The 17,500-nt window shown below is 43.8% G+C and overlaps 1 protein-coding gene and 1 long non-coding RNA gene across 5 annotated transcripts in view; both read right to left on the bottom strand.

Annotated features, from left to right (window-relative positions):
* The window catches only part of LOC127924867 (disrupted in schizophrenia 1 protein-like), a 106,952-nt gene that overhangs the window by 41,301 nt on the left and 48,151 nt on the right, over nt 1–17,500 (bottom strand). The window lies entirely within an intron of this gene.
* On the bottom strand, nt 8,565–14,888 carry LOC127924865 (uncharacterized). Of its 4 annotated transcripts, XR_008119098.1 has the most exons (5): nt 14,359–14,888; nt 11,012–11,125; nt 10,182–10,859; nt 9,309–9,536; nt 8,565–9,080 (listed from the first exon to the last, which is right to left on the bottom strand). It is a non-coding gene; the product is annotated as an uncharacterized LOC127924865 (long non-coding RNA). The 4 variants fall into 4 exon arrangements; XR_008119095.1 differs by lacking the exons at nt 10,182–10,859; nt 14,359–14,888 and having other exon boundaries at nt 9,309–9,840; nt 10,974–11,228; XR_008119097.1 differs by lacking the exons at nt 10,182–10,859; nt 14,359–14,888 and having other exon boundaries at nt 9,309–9,802; nt 10,974–11,228.

Genomic DNA, 17,500 nt, shown 5'->3' with positions numbered 1-17,500 from the left:
AAGCCCTTGACAACAATAGCAGGAGAATTAAACATGCTACCCCTCCCAAGGCAGAGGTCTTTGAAGCCCCCTCCCTCTGTTCAGAGGTCATTACAATACTCTCTGGATGTAAAAAATGAAAAGTTAAAAATAAGCTCCTTATAAACACAGACCTTCCCCTGGCACAGTGCTATATTAACCATACCATGCCCTGGCACAGTGCTATATTAACCAGACCATCCCCTGGTAGAGTGCTAGATTAACACAGACCATCCCCTGGCACAGTGCTATATTAACCAGACCATCCCCTGACACAGTGCTATATTAACCAGACCATCCCCTGGTACAGTGTTATATTAACCAGACCATCCCCTGGCACAGTGCTATATTAACCAGACCATCCCCTGGCACAGTGCTATATTAACCAGACCATCCCCTGGCACAGTGCTATATTAACCATACCATGCCCTGGCACAGTGCTATATTAAACAGACCATCCCCTGGCACAGTGCTATATTAACCAGACCATCCCCTGACACAGTGCTATATTAACCAGACCATCCCCTGACACTGTGCTATATCAACCAGACCATCCCCTGACACAGTGCTATATTAACCAGACCATCCCCTGGCACAGTGCTATATTAACACAGACCATCCCCTGGCATGGCACAGTGCTATATTAACCAGACCATCCCCTGGCATGGCACAGTGCTATATTAACACAGACCATCCCTGGCACAGTGCTATATTAACCAGACCATCCCCTGACACAGTGCTATATTAACCAGACCATCCCCTGACACAGTGCTATATTAACCAGACCATCCCCTGACACAGTGCTATATTAACCAGACCATCCCCTGACACAGTGCTATATTAACCAGACCATCCCCTGGCACAGTGCTATATTAACCAGAGCATCCCCTGACACAGTGCTATACTAACCTGCTAGGACAGACCATCCCGCACAGTGCTATATTAACCAGACCATCCCCTGGCACAGTGCTATATTAACCAGACCATCCCCTGGCACAGTGCTATATTAACCAGACCATCCCCTGACACAGTGCTATATTAACCAGACCATCCCCTGGCACAGTGCTATATTAACCAGACCATCCCCTGACACAGTGCTATATTAACCAGACCATCCCCTGACACAGTGCTATATTAACCAGACCATCCCCTGACACAGTGCTATATTAACCAGACCACCCCCTGGCATAGTGCTATATTAACCAGACCATCCCCTGGCATGGTGCTATATTAACCAGACCATCCCCTGGCACAGTGCTATATTAACCAGACCATCCCCTGGCACAGTGCTATATTAACCAGACCATCCCCTGACACAGTGCTATATTAACCAGACCATCCCCTGGCATGGTGCTATATTAACCAGACCATCCCCTGGCACAGTGCTATATTAACCAGACCATCCCCTGGCATAGTGCTATATTAACCAGACCATCCCCTGGCACAGTGCTATATTAACCAGACCATCCCCTGACACAGTGCTATATTAACCAGACCATCCCCTGGCACAGTGCTATATTAACCAGACCATCCCCTGGCACAGTGCTATATTAACCAGACCATCCCCTGGCACAGTGTTATATTAACCAGACCATCCCCTGGTACAGTGCTATATTAACCAGACCATCCCCTGGCACAGTGCTATATTAACCAGACCATCCCCTGACACAGTGCTATATTAACCAGACCATCCCCTGGCACAGTGCTATATTAACCAGACCATCCCCTGGTACAGTGCTATATTAACCAGACCATCCCCTGACACAGTGCTATATTAACAGACCATCCCCTGGCATGGCACAGTGCTATATTAACCAGACCATCCCCTGGTACAGTGTTATATTAACCAGACCATCCCCTGGCACAGTGCTATATTAACCAGACCATCCCCTGGTACAGTGCTATATTAACCAGACCATCCCCTGGCACAGTGCTATATTAACCAGACCATCCCCTGGTACAGTGCTATATTAACCAGACCATCCCCTGGCACAGTGCTATATTAACCAGACCATCCCCTGGCACAGTGCTATATTAACCAGACCATCCCCTGACACAGTGCTATATTAACCAGACCATCCCCTGGCACAGTGCTATATTAACACAGACCATCCCCTGGCACAGTGCTATATTAACACAGACCATCCCTGGCATAGTGCTATATTAACCAGACCATCCCCTGGCACAGTGCTATATTAACCAGACCATCCCCTGGCACAGTGCTATATTAACCAGACCATCCCCTGACACAGTGCTATATTAACACAGACCATCCCCTGACACAGTGCTATATTAACACAGACCATCCCTGGCACAGTGCTATATTAACCAGACCATCCCTGGCACAGTGCTATATTAACACAGACCATCCCTGGCACAGTGCTATATTAACCAGACCATCCCCTGACACAGTGCTATATTAACCAGACCATCCCCTGGCACAGTGCTATATTAACCAGACCATCCCCTGGCACAGTGCTATATTAACCAGACCATCCCCTGACACAGTGCTATATTAACCAGACCATCCCCTGGCACAGTGCTATATTAACCATACCATGCCCTGGCACAGTGCTATATTAACCATACCATCCCCTGGTACAGTGCTATATTAACCAGACCATCCCCTGGCATAGTGCTATATTAACCAGACCATCCCCTGACACAGTGCTATATTAACCAGACCATCCCCTGGTACAGTGTTATATTAACCAGACCATCCCCTGGCACAGTGCTATATTAACCAGACCATCCCTGACACAGTGCTATATTAACCAGACCATCCCCTGGCACAGTGCTATATTAACCAGACCATCCCCTGACACAGTGCTATATTAACCAGACCATCCCCTGACACAGTGCTATATTAACATACTACGGCTCTGTTTAGAGGGTGGGGGGTGTTAACAATGGGTCTCAGGATACTAGACAACAAGGACTTTGAGTCTACAGTGAATGTTTACACATCTGGAAGAGTAATGGTCCAATTTCCCAAACAGTTTCAGCTGGACTTTCACATTATCAAAGAGATAGCTCAGCAGGAAAGTTAACCCCACCTCGAGTGTGTCAGACCAGACGTCTTCATTTCACAACCCCACAGATGAGCAACCCCAAGCAGGAAGTCAACCTCACTTCCGTCATCATGAAGTGCTTTGAGAGACTAGTCAAGGACCATATCACCTCCACCCTACCTGACACTCTGGACCCACTCCAATTTACCGCCCCAATAGGTCCACAGACGATGCAATCTCAACCACACTGCACACTGCCCTAACCCATCTGGACAACAGGAATACCTATGTCATTAAGCTCGAGACCCTGGGTCTCCACCCCACCCTGTGCAACTGGGTCCTGGACTTCCTGACCGGCCGCCCCCAGGTGGTGAGGGTAGGTAACAACATCTCCACCCCGCTGATCCTCAACACTGGGGCCCCACAAGGGGTGAGTTCTCAGCCCTCTCCTGTACTTCCTGTTCACCCATGACTGCGTGGCCATGCACGCCTCCAACTCAATCATCAAGTTTGCGGACGACACTACAGTGGTAGGCTTGATTACCAACAACGACGAGACGGCCTACAGGGAGGAGGCGAGGGCCCTCGGAGTGTGGTGTCAGGAAAATAACCTCACACTCAATGTCAACAAAACAAAGGAGATGATCGAGTCCAGCTCAACAACACCCCCTCAACCAGACAACAGTCCAGCACAACACCACCCCCTCAACCAGACAACAGTCCAGCTCAACAACACCCCCTTAACCAGACAACAGTCTATCACAACAACACCCCCTTAACCAGACAACAGTCCAGCTCAACAACACCCCCTCAACCAGACAACAGTCCAGCACAACAACACCCCCTTAACCAGACAACAGTCCATCACAACAACACCCCCTTAACCAGACAACAGTCCAGCTCAACAACACCCCCTCAACCAGACAACAGTCCAGCTCAACAACACCCCCTCAACCAGACAACAGACCAGCTCAACAACACCCCCTTAACTAGACAACAGTCCAGCTCAACAACACCCCTCAACCAGACAACAGTCCAGCTCAACAACACCCCTCAACCAGACAACAGTCCAGCACAACAACACCCCTTAACCAGACAACAGTCTATCACAACAACACCCCTTAACTAGACAACAGTCCAGCTCAACAACACCCCTCAACCAGACAACAGTCCAGCTCAACAACACCCCCTCAACCAGACAACAGTCCAGCACAACAACACCCCTTAACCAGACAACAGTCCATCACAACAACACCCCCTTAACCAGACAACAGTCTATCACAACAACACCCCTTAACCAGACAACAGTCCATCACAACAACACCCCCTTAACCAGACAACAGTCTATCACAACAACACCCCTTAACTAGACAACAGTCCAGCTCAACAACACCCCTCAACCAGACAACAGACCAGCTCAACAACACCCTCAACCAGACAACAGTCCAGCTCAACAACACCCCTTAACCAGACAACAGTCTATCACAAACACCCCCTCAACCAGACAACAGTCCAGCTCAACAACACCCCTCAACCAGACAACAGTCCAGCTCAACAACACCCCCTCAACCAGACAACAGACCAGCTCAACAACACCCCCTCAACCAGACAACAGTCCAGCTCAACAACACCCCCTTAACCAGACAACAGTCCAGCTCAACAACACCCCCTCAACCAGACCTGGAGAGCTGGAGGTGGAGAGAGACATATCTGCACTCTGGACTGTGGTGAGACAACTTCAACAGGAGAAAGAGCAGGAGCAGAACAGAGCACTAGAGGAGAGGATCAGACTACTGGAGGAGAGGTTGAGGGGGATGGAGGAAAGGATCAGACTACTGGAGGAGAGGTTGAGGGGATGGAGGAGAGGATCAGACTGCTGGAGGAGAGGTTGAGGGGGATGGAGGAGAGGATCAGACTGCTGGAGGAGAGGTTGAGGGGATGGAGGATAGGATCAGACTGCTGGAGGAGAGGTTGAGGGGATGGAGGATAGGATCAGACTGCTGGAGGAGAGGTTGAGGGGATGGAGGAGAGGTTGAGGGGGATGGAGGATAGGATCAGACTGCTGGAGGAGAGGTTGAGGGGATGGAGGAGGATCAGACTGCTGGAGGAGAGGTTGAGGGGATGGAGGAGAGGATCAGACTGCTGGAGGAGAGGGTGAGGGGAATGGAGGAGAGGGTGAGGGGATGGAGGAGAGGATCAGACTGCTGGAGGAGAGGGTGAGTGGGATGGAGGAGAGGATCAGACTGCTGGAGGAGAGGGTGAGGGGGACGGAGGAGAGGGTGAGGAAGGATGGCGTGTGACAGAGAACAACCCACTAGAGAGGTGGCCACCCCTGCAGTGAAGAAGCCAGCAGAACTGCCCACCTCACCTCACTGACTACTACACCACTGGAAACCTGTAGGCTAAACAGCGCTTGATTTAAAGTCAGGTGTCTATCCATATTAAGAGGACTGTGAGTTAGGGGCCCCCAAGTTTCCTGGATAATTACGGGCTATATGAAAGTTGGAATATATGTAACTACTGTTGAACGCTAACAATAATTACTATATTTGACTGAATTAAAACACTGTTTTTCAAAAGGCACTTTCAGGTCGAGTCAGGTTTTCATGTTAAGACAACACGTGTGCCAGACCAGATGTTAACATAATCTGCCCTTCCTGGATAAATACAGGCTCCATGATATATATTTATTCCTGGATAAATAGAGGCTACCTGATATATATTTATTCCTGGATAAATAGAGGCTCCATGATATATATTTATTCCTGGATAAATAGAGGCTCCATGATATATATTTATTCCTGGATAAATACAGGCTACCTGATATATATTTATTCCTGGATAAATAGAGGCTCCATGATATATATTTATTCTTGGATAAATACAGGCTCCATGATATATATTTATTCCTGGATAAATACAGGCTACCTGATATATATTTACTCCTGGATAAATAGAGGCTCCATGATATATATTTATTCCTGGATAAATACAGGCTACCTGATATATATTTATTCCTGGATAAATAGAGGCTACCTGATATATATTTATTCCTGGATAAATAGAGGCTCCATGATATATATTTATTCCTGGATAAATACAGGCTACCTGATATATATATATTCCTGGATAAATACAGGCTACCTGATATATATATATATTCCTGGATAAATAGAGGCTACCTGATATATATATATATTCCTGGATAAATAGAGGCTACCTGATATATATTTATTCCTGGATAAATAGAGGCTCCATGATATATATTTATTCCTGGATAAATACAGGCTACCTGATATATATGTATTCCAAAGGGCTCTGGTCTAAAGTATTGCACTATAATGGGAATAGGGCCCAAAGGGCTCTGGTCTAAAGCATTGCACTGTAATGGGAATAGGGCCCAAAGGGCTCTGGTCTAAAGTAGTACACTATAATGGGAATAGGGCCCAAAGGGCTCTGGTCTAAAGTAGTACACTATAATGGGAATAGGGCCCATAGGGCTCTGGTCTAAAGTAGTATACTATAATGGGAATAGGGCCCAAAGGGCTCTGGTCTAAAGTAGTACACTATAATGGGAATAGGGCCCATAGGGCTCTGGTCTAAAGTAGTACACTATAATGGGAATAGGGCCCAAAGGGCTCTGGTCTAAAGTAGTACACTATAATGGGAATAGGGCCCAAAGGGCTCTGGTCTAAAGTAGTACACTATAATGGGAATAGGGCCCAAAGGGCTCTGGTCTAAAGTAGTACACTATAATGGGAATAGGGCCCAAAGGGCTCTGGTCTAAAGTAGTACACTATAATGGGAATAGGGCCCAAAGGGCTCTGGTCTAAAGTAGTACACTATAATGGGAATAGGGCCCATAGGGCTCTGGTCTAAAGTAGTACACTATAATGGGAATAGGGCCCAAAGGGCTCTGGTCTAAAGTAGTACACTATAATGGGAATAGGGCCCAAAGGGCTCTGGTCTAAAGTAGTACACTATAATGGGAATAGGGCCCAAAGGGCTCTGGTCTAAAGTAGTACACTATAATGGGAATAGGGCCCATAGGGCTCTGGTCTAAAGTAGTACACTATAATGGGAATAGGGCCCAAAGGGCTCTGGTCTAAAGTAGTCCACTATAATGGGAATAGGGCCCAAAGGGCTCTGGTCTAAAGTAGTACACTATAATGGGAATAGGGCCCAAAGGGCTCTGGTCTAAAGTAGTCCACTATAATGGGAATAGGGCCCAAAGGGCTCTGGTCTAAAGTAGTACACTATAATGGGAATAGGGCCCAAAGGGCTCTGGTCTAAAGTAGTACACTATAATGGGAATAGGGCCCAAAGGGCTCTGGTCTAAAGTAGTACACTATAATGGGAATAGGGCCCAAAGGGCTCTGGTCTAAAGTAGTACACTATAATGGGAATAGGGCCCAAAGGGCTCTGGTCTAAAGTAGTACACTATAATGGGAATAGGGCCCACAGGGCTCTGGTCTAAAGTAGTACACTATAATGGGAATAGGGCCCAAAGGGCTCTGGTCTAAAGTAGTACACTATAATGGGAATAGGGCCCAAAGGGCTCTGGTCTAAAGTAGTACACTATAATGGGAATAGGGCCCAAAGGGCTCTGGTCTAAAGTAGTACACTATAATGGGAATAGGGCCCAAAGGGCTCTGGTCTAAAGTAGTACACTATAATGGGAATAGGGCCCAAAGGGCTCTGGTCTAAAGTAGTACACTATAATGGGAATAGGGCCCAAAGGGCTCTGGTCTAAAGTAGTACACTATAATGGGAATAGGGCCCAAAGGGCTCTGGTCTAAAGTAGTCCACTATAATGGGAATAGGGCCCACAGGGCTCTGGTCTAAAGTAGTACACTATAATGGGAATAGGGCCCAAAGGGCTCTGGTCTAAAGTAGTACACTATAATGGGAATAGGGCCCAAAGGGCTCTGGTCTAAAGTAGTACACTATAATGGGAATAGGGCCCAAAGGGCTCTGGTCTAAAGTAGTACACTATAATGGGAATAGGGCCCACAGGGCTCTGGTCTAAAGTATTGCACTATAATGGGAATAGGGCCCAAAGGGCTCTGGTCTAAAGTAGTACACTATAATGGGAATAGGGCCCACAGGGCTCTGGTCTAAAGTAGTACACTATAATGGGAATAGGGCCCAAAGGGCTCTGGTCTAAAGTAGTACACTATAATGGGAATAGGGCCCAAAGGGCTCTGGTCTAAAGTAGTACACTATAATGGGAATAGGGCCCAAAGGGCTCTGGTCTAAAGTATTGCACTATAATGGGAATAGGGCCCAAAGGGCTCTGGTCTAAAGTAGTACACTATAATGGGAATAGGGCCCAAAGGGCTCTGGTCTAAAGTAGTACACTATAATGGGAATAGGGCCCAAAGGGCTCTGGTCTAAAGTAGTACACTATAATGGGAATAGGGCCCAAAGGGCTCTGGTCTAAAGTAGTACACTATAATGGGAATAGGGCCCAAACTACACCTGCTGTATTCAGCATTTCACTGTCAGGTCTACTACACCTGCTGTATTCAGCATTTCACTGTAAGGTCTACTACACCTGTTGTATTCAGCATTTCACTGTGAGGTCTACTACACCTGCTGTATTCAGCATTTCACTGTGAGGTCTACTACACCTGTTGTATTCAGCATTTCACTGTGAGGTCTACTACACCTGTTGTATTCAGCATTTCACTGTAAGGTCTACTACACCTGCTGTATTCAGCATTTCACTGTAAGGTCTACTACACCTGTTGTATTCAGCATTTCACTGTAAGGTCTACTACACCTGTTGTATTCAGCATTTCACTGTAAGGTCTACTACACCTGTTGTATTCAGCATTTCACTGTAAGGTCTACTACACCTGCTGTATTCAGCATTTCACTGTGAGGTCTACTACACCTGTTGTATTCAGCATTTCACTGTAAGGTCTACTACACCTGTTGTATTCAGCATTTCACTGTGAGGTCTACTACACCTGTTGTATTCAGCATTTCACTGTGAGGTCTACTACACCTGTTGTATTCAGCATTTCACTGTAAGGTCTACTACACCTGTTGTATTCAGCATTTCACTGTAAGGTCTACTACACCTGTTGTATTCAGCATTTCACTGTAAGGTCTACTACACCTGTTGTATTCAGCATTTCACTGTAAGGTCTACTACACCTGCTGTATTCAGCATTTCACTGTAAGGTCTACTACACCTGCTGTATTCAGCATTTCACTGTGAGGTCTACTACACCTGTTGTATTCAGCATTTCACTGTAAGGTCTACTACACCTATTGTATTCAGCATTTCACTGTAAGGTCTACTACACCTGTTGTATTCAGCATTTCACTGTAAGGTCTACTACACCTGTTGTATTCAGCATTTCACTGTGAGGTCTACTACACCTGTTGTATTCAGCATTTCACTGTAAGGTCTACTACACCTGCTGTATTCAGCATTTCACTGTAAGGTCTACTACACCTGTTGTATTCAGCATTTCACTGTAAGGTCTACTACACCTGTTGTATTCAGCATTTCACTGTAAGGTCTACTACACCTGTTGTATTCAGCATTTCACTGTAAGGTCTACTACACCTGTTGTATTCAGCATTTCACTGTAAGGTCTACTACACCTGCTGTATTCAGCATTTCACTGTGAGGTCTACTACACCTGTTGTATTCAGCATTTCACTGTAAGGTCTACTACACCTGTTGTATTCAGCATTTCACTGTAAGGTCTACTACACCTGCTGTATTCAGCATTTCACTGTAAGGTCTACTACACCTGCTGTATTCAGCATTTCACTGTAAGGTCTACTACACCTGCTGTATTCAGCATTTCACTGTGAGGTCTACTACACCTGCTGTATTCAGCATTTCACTGTAAGGTCTACTACACCTGTTGTATTCAGCATTTCACTGTGAGGTCTACTACACCTGTTGTATTCAGCATTTCACTGTAAGGTCTACTACACCTGTTGTATTCAGCATTTCACTGTAAGGTCTACTACACCTGTTGTATTCAGCATTTCACTGTAAGGTCTACTACACCTGTTGTATTCAGCATTTCACTGTAAGGTCTACTACACCTGTGTATTCAGCATTTCACTGTAAGGTCTACTACACCTGTTGTATTCAGCATTTCACTGTGAGGTCTACTACACCTGTTGTATTCAGCATTTCACTGTGAGGTCTACTACACCTGCTGTATTCAGCATTTCACTGTAAGGTCTACTACACCTGTTGTATTCAGCATTTCACTGTAAGGTCTACTACACCTGTTGTATTCAGCATTTCACTGTAAGGTCTACTACACCTGTATTCAGCATTTCACTGTAAGGTCTACTACACCTGTTGTATTCAGCATTTCACTGTAAGGTCTACTACACCTGTTGTATTCAGCATTTCACTGTAAGGTCTACTACACTTGTTGTATTCAGCATTTCACTGTAAGGTCTACTACACCTGTATTCAGCATTTCACTGTAAGGTCTACTACACCTGTTGTATTCAGCATTTCACTGTAAGGTCTACTACACCTGTTGTATTCAGCATTTCACTGTAAGGTCTACTACACCTGTTGTATTCAGCATTTCACTGTAAGGTCTACTACACCTGTTGTATTCAGCATTTCACTGTAAGGTCTACTACACCTGTTGTATTCAGCATTTCACTGTAAGGTCTACTACACCTGTTGTATTCAGCATTTCACTGTAAGGTCTACTACACCTGTTGTATTCAGCATTTCACTGTAAGGTCTACTACACCTGTTGTATTCAGCATTTCACTGTAAGGTCTACTACACCTGCTGTATTCAGCATTTCACTGTAAGGTCTACTACACCTGTTGTATTCAGCATTTCACTGTAAGGTCTACTACACCTGTTGTATTCAGCATTTCACTGTGAGGTCTACTACACCTGTTGTATTCAGCATTTCACTGTAAGGTCTACTACACCTGTTGTATTCAGCATTTCACTGTAAGGTCTACTACACCTGTTGTATTCAGCATTTCACTGTGAGGTCTACTACACCTGCTGTATTCAGCATTTCACTGTAAGGTCTACTACACCTGTTGTATTCAGCATTTCACTGTAAGGTCTACTACACCTGTTGTATTCAGCATTTCACTGTAAGGTCTACTACACCTGTTGTATTCAGCATTTCACTGTAAGGTCTACTACACCTGTTGTATTCAGCATTTCACTGTAAGGTCTACTACACCTGTTGTATTCAGCATTTCACTGTGAGGTCTACTACACCTGTTGTATTCAGCATTTCACTGTGAGGTCTACTACACCTGTTGTATTCAGCATTTCACTGTAAGGTCTACTACACCTGTTGTATTCAGCATTTCACTGTAAGGTCTACTACACCTGTTGTATTCAGCATTTCACTGTGAGGTCTACTACACCTGTTGTATTCAGCATTTCACTGTAAGGTCTACTACACCTGTTGTATTCAGCATTTCACTGTAAGGTCTACTACACCTGTTGTATTCAGCATTTCACTGTAAGGTCTACTACACCTGTTGTATTCAGCATTTCACTGTAAGGTCTACTACACCTGTTGTATTCAGCATTTCACTGTAAGGTCTACTACACCTGTTGTATTCAGCATTTCACTGTAAGGTCTACTACACCTGTTGTATTCAGCATTTCACTGTAAGGTCTACTACACCTGTTGTATTCAGCATTTCACTGTAAGGTCTACTACACCTGTTGTATTCAGCATTTCACTGTAAGGTCTACTACACCTGTTGTATTCAGCATTTCACTGTGAGGTCTACTACACCTGTTGTATTCAGCATTTCACTGTAAGGTCTACTACACCTGTTGTATTCAGCATTTCACTGTAAGGTCTACTACACCTGCTGTATTCAGCATTTCACTGTAAGGTCTACTACACCTGTTGTATTCAGCATTTCACTGTAAGGTCTACTACACCTGTTGTATTCAGCATTTCACTGTAAGGTCTACTACACCTGTTGTATTCAGCATTTCACTGTAAGGTCTACTACACCTGTTGTATTCAGCATTTCACTGTGAGGTCTACTACACCTGTTGTATTCAGCATTTCACTGTAAGGTCTACTACACCTGTTGTATTCAGCATTTCACTGTAAGGTCTACTACACCTGTTGTATTCAGCATTTCACTGTAAGGTCTACTACACCTGTTGTATTCAGCATTTCACTGTAAGGTCTACTACACCTGTTGTATTCAGCATTTCACTGTAAGGTCTACTACACCTGTTGTATTCAGCATTTCACTGTGAGGTCTACTACACCTGTTGTATTCAGCATTTCACTGTAAGGTCTACTACACCTGTTGTATTCAGCATTTCACTGTAAGGTCTACTACACCTGTTGTATTCAGCATTTCACTGTAAGGTCTACTACACCTGTTGTATTCAGCATTTCACTGTAAGGTCTACTACACCTGTTGTATTCAGCATTTCACTGTAAGGTCTACTACACCTGTTGTATTCAGCATTTCACTGTAAGGTCTACTACACCTGTTGTATTCAGCATTTCACTGTAAGGTCTACTACACCTGTTGTATTCAGCATTTCACTGTAAGGTCTACTACACCTGTTGTATTCAGCATTTCACTGTGAGGTCTACTACACCTGTTGTATTCAGCATTTCACTGTAAGGTCTACTACACCTGTTGTATTCAGCATTTCACTGTAAGGTCTACTACACCTGTTGTATTCAGCATTTCACTGTAAGGTCTACTACACCTGTTGTATTCAGCATTTCACTGTAAGGTCTACTACACCTGTTGTATTCAGCATTTCACTGTAAGGTCTACTACACCTGTTGTATTCAGCATTTCACTGTAAGGTCTACTACACCTGTTGTATTCAGCATTTCACTGTAAGGTCTACTACACCTGTTGTATTCAGCATTTCACTGTAAGGTCACTACTACACACCTGTTGTATTCAGCATTTCACTGTAAGGTCTACTACACCTGTTGTATTCAGCATTTCACTGTGAGGTCTACTACACCTGTTGTATTCAGCATTTCACTGTAAGGTCTACTACACCTGCTGTATTCAGCATTTCACTGTAAGGTCTACTACACCTGTTGTATTCAGCATTTCACTGTAAGGTCTACTACACCTGTTGTATTCAGCATTTCACTGTAAGGTCTACTACACCTGCTGTATTCAGCATTTCACTGTGAGGTCTACTACACCTGTTGTATTCAGCATTTCACTGTAAGGTCTACTACACCTGTTGTATTCAGCATTTCACTGTAAGGTCTACTACACCTGTTGTATTCAGCATTTCACTGTGAGGTCTACTACACCTGTTGTATTCAGCATTTCACTGTGAGGTCTACTACACCTGTTGTATTCAGCATTTCACTGTAAGGTCTACTACACCTGTTGTATTCAGCATTTCACTGTGAGGTCTACTACACCTGTTGTATTCAGCATTTCACTGTAAGGTCTACTACACCTGTTGTATTCAGCATTTCACTGTAAGGTCTACTACACCTGTTGTATTCAGCATTTCACTGTAAGGTCTACTACACCTGTTGTATTCAGCATTTCACTGTAAGGTCTACTACACCTGTTGTATTCAGCATTTCACTGTGAGGTCTACTACACCTGTTGTATTCAGCATTTCACTGTAAGGTCTACTACACCTGTTGTATTCAGCATTTCACTGTAAGGTCTACTACACCTGTTGTATTCAGCATTTCACTGTGAGGTCTACTACACCTGTTGTATTCAGCATTTCACTGTGAGGTCTACTACACCTGTTGTATTCAGCATTTCACTGTAAGGTCTACTACACCTGTTGTATTCAGCATTTCACTGTAAGGTCTACTACACCTGTTGTATTCAGCATTTCACTGTAAGGTCTACTACACCTGTTGTATTCAGCATTTCACTGTAAGGTCTACTACACCTGTTGTATTCAGCATTTCACTGTAAGGTCTACTACACCTGTTGTATTCAGCATTTCACTGTAAGGTCTACTACACCTGTTGTATTCAGCATTTCACTGTAAGGTCTACTACACCTGTTGTATTCAGCATTTCACTGTGAGGTCTACTACACCTGTTGTATTCAGCATTTCACTGTAAGGTCTACTACACCTGTTGTATTCAGCATTTCACTGTAAGGTCTACTACACCTGTTGTATTCAGCATTTCACTGTGAGGTCTACTACACCTGTTGTATTCAGCATTTCACTGTGAGGTCTACTACACCTGTGTATTCAGCATTTCACTGTAAGGTCTACTACACCTGTTGTATTCAGCATTTCACTGTAAGGTCTACTACACCTGTTGTATTCAGCATTTCACTGTAAGGTCTACTACACCTGTTGTATTCAGCATTTCACTGTGAGGTCTACTACACCTGCTGTATTCAGCATTTCACTGTAAGGTCTACTACACCTGTTGTATTCAGCATTTCACTGTAAGGTCTACTACACCTGTTGTATTCAGCATTTCACTGTAAGGTCTACTACACCTGTTGTATTCAGCATTTCACTGTGAGGTCTACTACACCTGTTGTATTCAGCATTTCACTGTGAGGTCTACTACACCTGTTGTATTCAGCATTTCACTGTAAGGTCTACTACACCTGTTGTATTCAGCATTTCACTGTAAGGTCTACTACACCTGTTGTATTCAGCATTTCACTGTGAGGTCTACTACACCTGTTGTATTCAGCATTTCACTGTAAGGTCTACTACACCTGTTGTATTCAGCATTTCACTGTAAGGTCTACTACACCTGTTGTATTCAGCATTTCACTGTGAGGTCTACTACACCTGTTGTATTCAGCATTTCACTGTAAGGTCTACTACACCTGTTGTATTCAGCATTTCACTGTAAGGTCTACTACACCTGTTGTATTCAGCATTTCACTGTAAGGTCTACTACACCTGTTGTATTCAGCATTTCACTGTAAGGTCTACTACACCTGTTGTATTCAGCATTTCACTGTAAGGTCTACTACACCTGTTGTATTCAGCATTTCACTGTAAGGTCTACTACACCTGTTGTATTCAGCATTTCACTGTAAGGTCTACTACACCTGTTGTATTCAGCATTTCACTGTGAGGTCTACTACACCTGTTGTATTCAGCATTTCACTGTAAGGTCTACTACACCTGTTGTATTCAGCATTTCACTGTAAGGTCTACTACACCTGTTGTATTCAGCATTTCACTGTGAGGTCTACTACACCTGTTGTATTCAGCATTTCACTGTAAGGTCTACTACACCTGTTGTATTCAGCATTTCACTGTGAGGTCTACTACACCTGTTGTATTCAGCATTTCACTGTAAGGTCTACTACACCTGTTGTATTCAGCATTTCACTGTAAGGTCTACTACACCTGTTGTATTCAGCATTTCACTGTGAGGTCTACTACACCTGTTGTATTCAGCATTTCACTGTAAGGTCTACTACACCTGTTGTATTCAGCATTTCACTGTGAGGTCTACTACACCTGTTGTATTCAGCATTTCACTGTAAGGTCTACTACACCTGTTGTATTCAGCATTTCACTGTGAGGTCTACTACACCTGTTGTATTCAGCATTTCACTGTAAGGTCTACTACACCTGTTGTATTCAGCATTTCACTGTAAGGTCTACTACACCTGTTGTATTCAGCATTTCACTGTGAGGTCTACTACACCTGTTGTATTCAGCATTTCACTGTAAGGTCTACTACACCTGTTGTATTCAGCATTTCACTGTGAGGTCTACTACACCTGTTGTATTCAGCATTTCACTGTAAGGTCTACTACACCTGTTGTATTCAGCATTTCACTGTAAGGTCTACTACACCTGTTGTATTCAGCATTTCACTGTAAGGTCTACTACACCTGTTGTATTCAGCATTTCACTGTGAGGTCTACTACACCTGTTGTATTCAGCATTTCACTGTGAGGTCTACTACACCTGTTGTATTCAGCATTTCACTGTAAGGTCTACTACACCTGCTGTATTCAGCATTTCACTGTAAGGTCTACCTACACCTGTTGTATTCAGCATTTCACTGTAAGGTCTACTACACCTGTTGTATTCAGCATTTCACTGTGAGGTCTACTACACCTGTTGTATTCAGCATTTCACTGTAAGGTCTACTACACCTGTTGTATTCAGCATTTCACTGTAAGGTCTACCTACACCTGTTGTATTCAGCATTTCACTGTAAGGTCTACTACACCTGTTGTATTCAGCATTTCACTGTAAGGTCTACTACACCTGTTGTATTCAGCATTTCACTGTAAGGTCTAGGTCTACTACACCTGCTGTATTCAGCATTTCACTGTGAGGTCTACTACACCTGTTGTATTCAGCATTTCACTGTAAGGTCTACTACACCTGTTGTATTCAGCATTTCACTGTAAGGTCTACTACACCTGTTGTATTCAGCATTTCACTGTAAGGTCTACTACACCTGTTGTATTCAGCATTTCACTGTAGGTCTACTACACCTGCTGTATTCAGCATTTCACTGTGAGGTCTACTACACCTGTTGTATTCAGCATTTCACTGTAAGGTCTACTACACCTGTTGTATTCAGCATTTCACTGTGAGGTCTACTACACCTGTTGTATTCAGCATTTCACTGTAAGGTCTACTACACCTGTTGTATTCAGCATTTCACTGTAAGGTCTACTACACCTGTTGTATTCAGCATTTCACTGTAAGGTCTACTACACCTGTTGTATTCAGCATTTCACTGTGAGGTCTACTACACCTGTTGTATTCAGCATTTCACTGTAAGGTCTACTACACCTGTTGTATTCAGCATTTCACTGTGAGGTCTACTACACCTGTTGTATTCAGCATTTCACTGTAAGGTCTACTACACCTGTTGTATTCAGCATTTCACTGTAAGGTCTACTACACCTGTTGTATTCAGCATTTCACTGTAAGGTCTACTACACCTGTTGTATTCAGCATTTCACTGTAAGGTCTACTACACCTGTTGTATTCAGCATTTCACTGTAAGGTCTACTACACCTGTTGTATTCAGCATTTCACTGTGAGGTCTACTACACCTGTTGTATTCAGCATTTCACTGTAAGGTCTACTACACCTGTTGTATTCAGCATTTCACTGTGAGGTCTACTACACCTGTTGTATTCAGCATTTCACTGTAAGGTCTACTACACCTGTTGTATTCAGCATTTCACTGTAAGGTCTACTACACCTGTTGTATTCAGCATTTCACTGTGAGGTCTACTACACCTGTTGTATTCAGCATTTCACTGTAGGTCTACTACACCTGTGTATTCAGCATTTCACTGTGAGGTCTACTACACCTGTTGTATTCAGCATTTCACTGTAAGGTCTACTACACCTGTTGTATTCAGCATTTCACTGTGAGGTCTACTACACCTGTTGTATTCAGCATTTCACTGTGAGGTCTACTACACCTGTTGTATTCAGCATTTCACTGTGAGGTCTACTACACCTGTTGTATTCAGCATTTCAC

Source organism: Oncorhynchus keta, unplaced genomic scaffold (assembly GCF_023373465.1).
Source record: "Oncorhynchus keta strain PuntledgeMale-10-30-2019 unplaced genomic scaffold, Oket_V2 Un_contig_4690_pilon_pilon, whole genome shotgun sequence".
NCBI classification, from domain to species: domain Eukaryota; kingdom Metazoa; phylum Chordata; class Actinopteri; order Salmoniformes; family Salmonidae; genus Oncorhynchus; species Oncorhynchus keta.
This window is presented reverse-complemented; position numbering and strand designations above follow the sequence as displayed.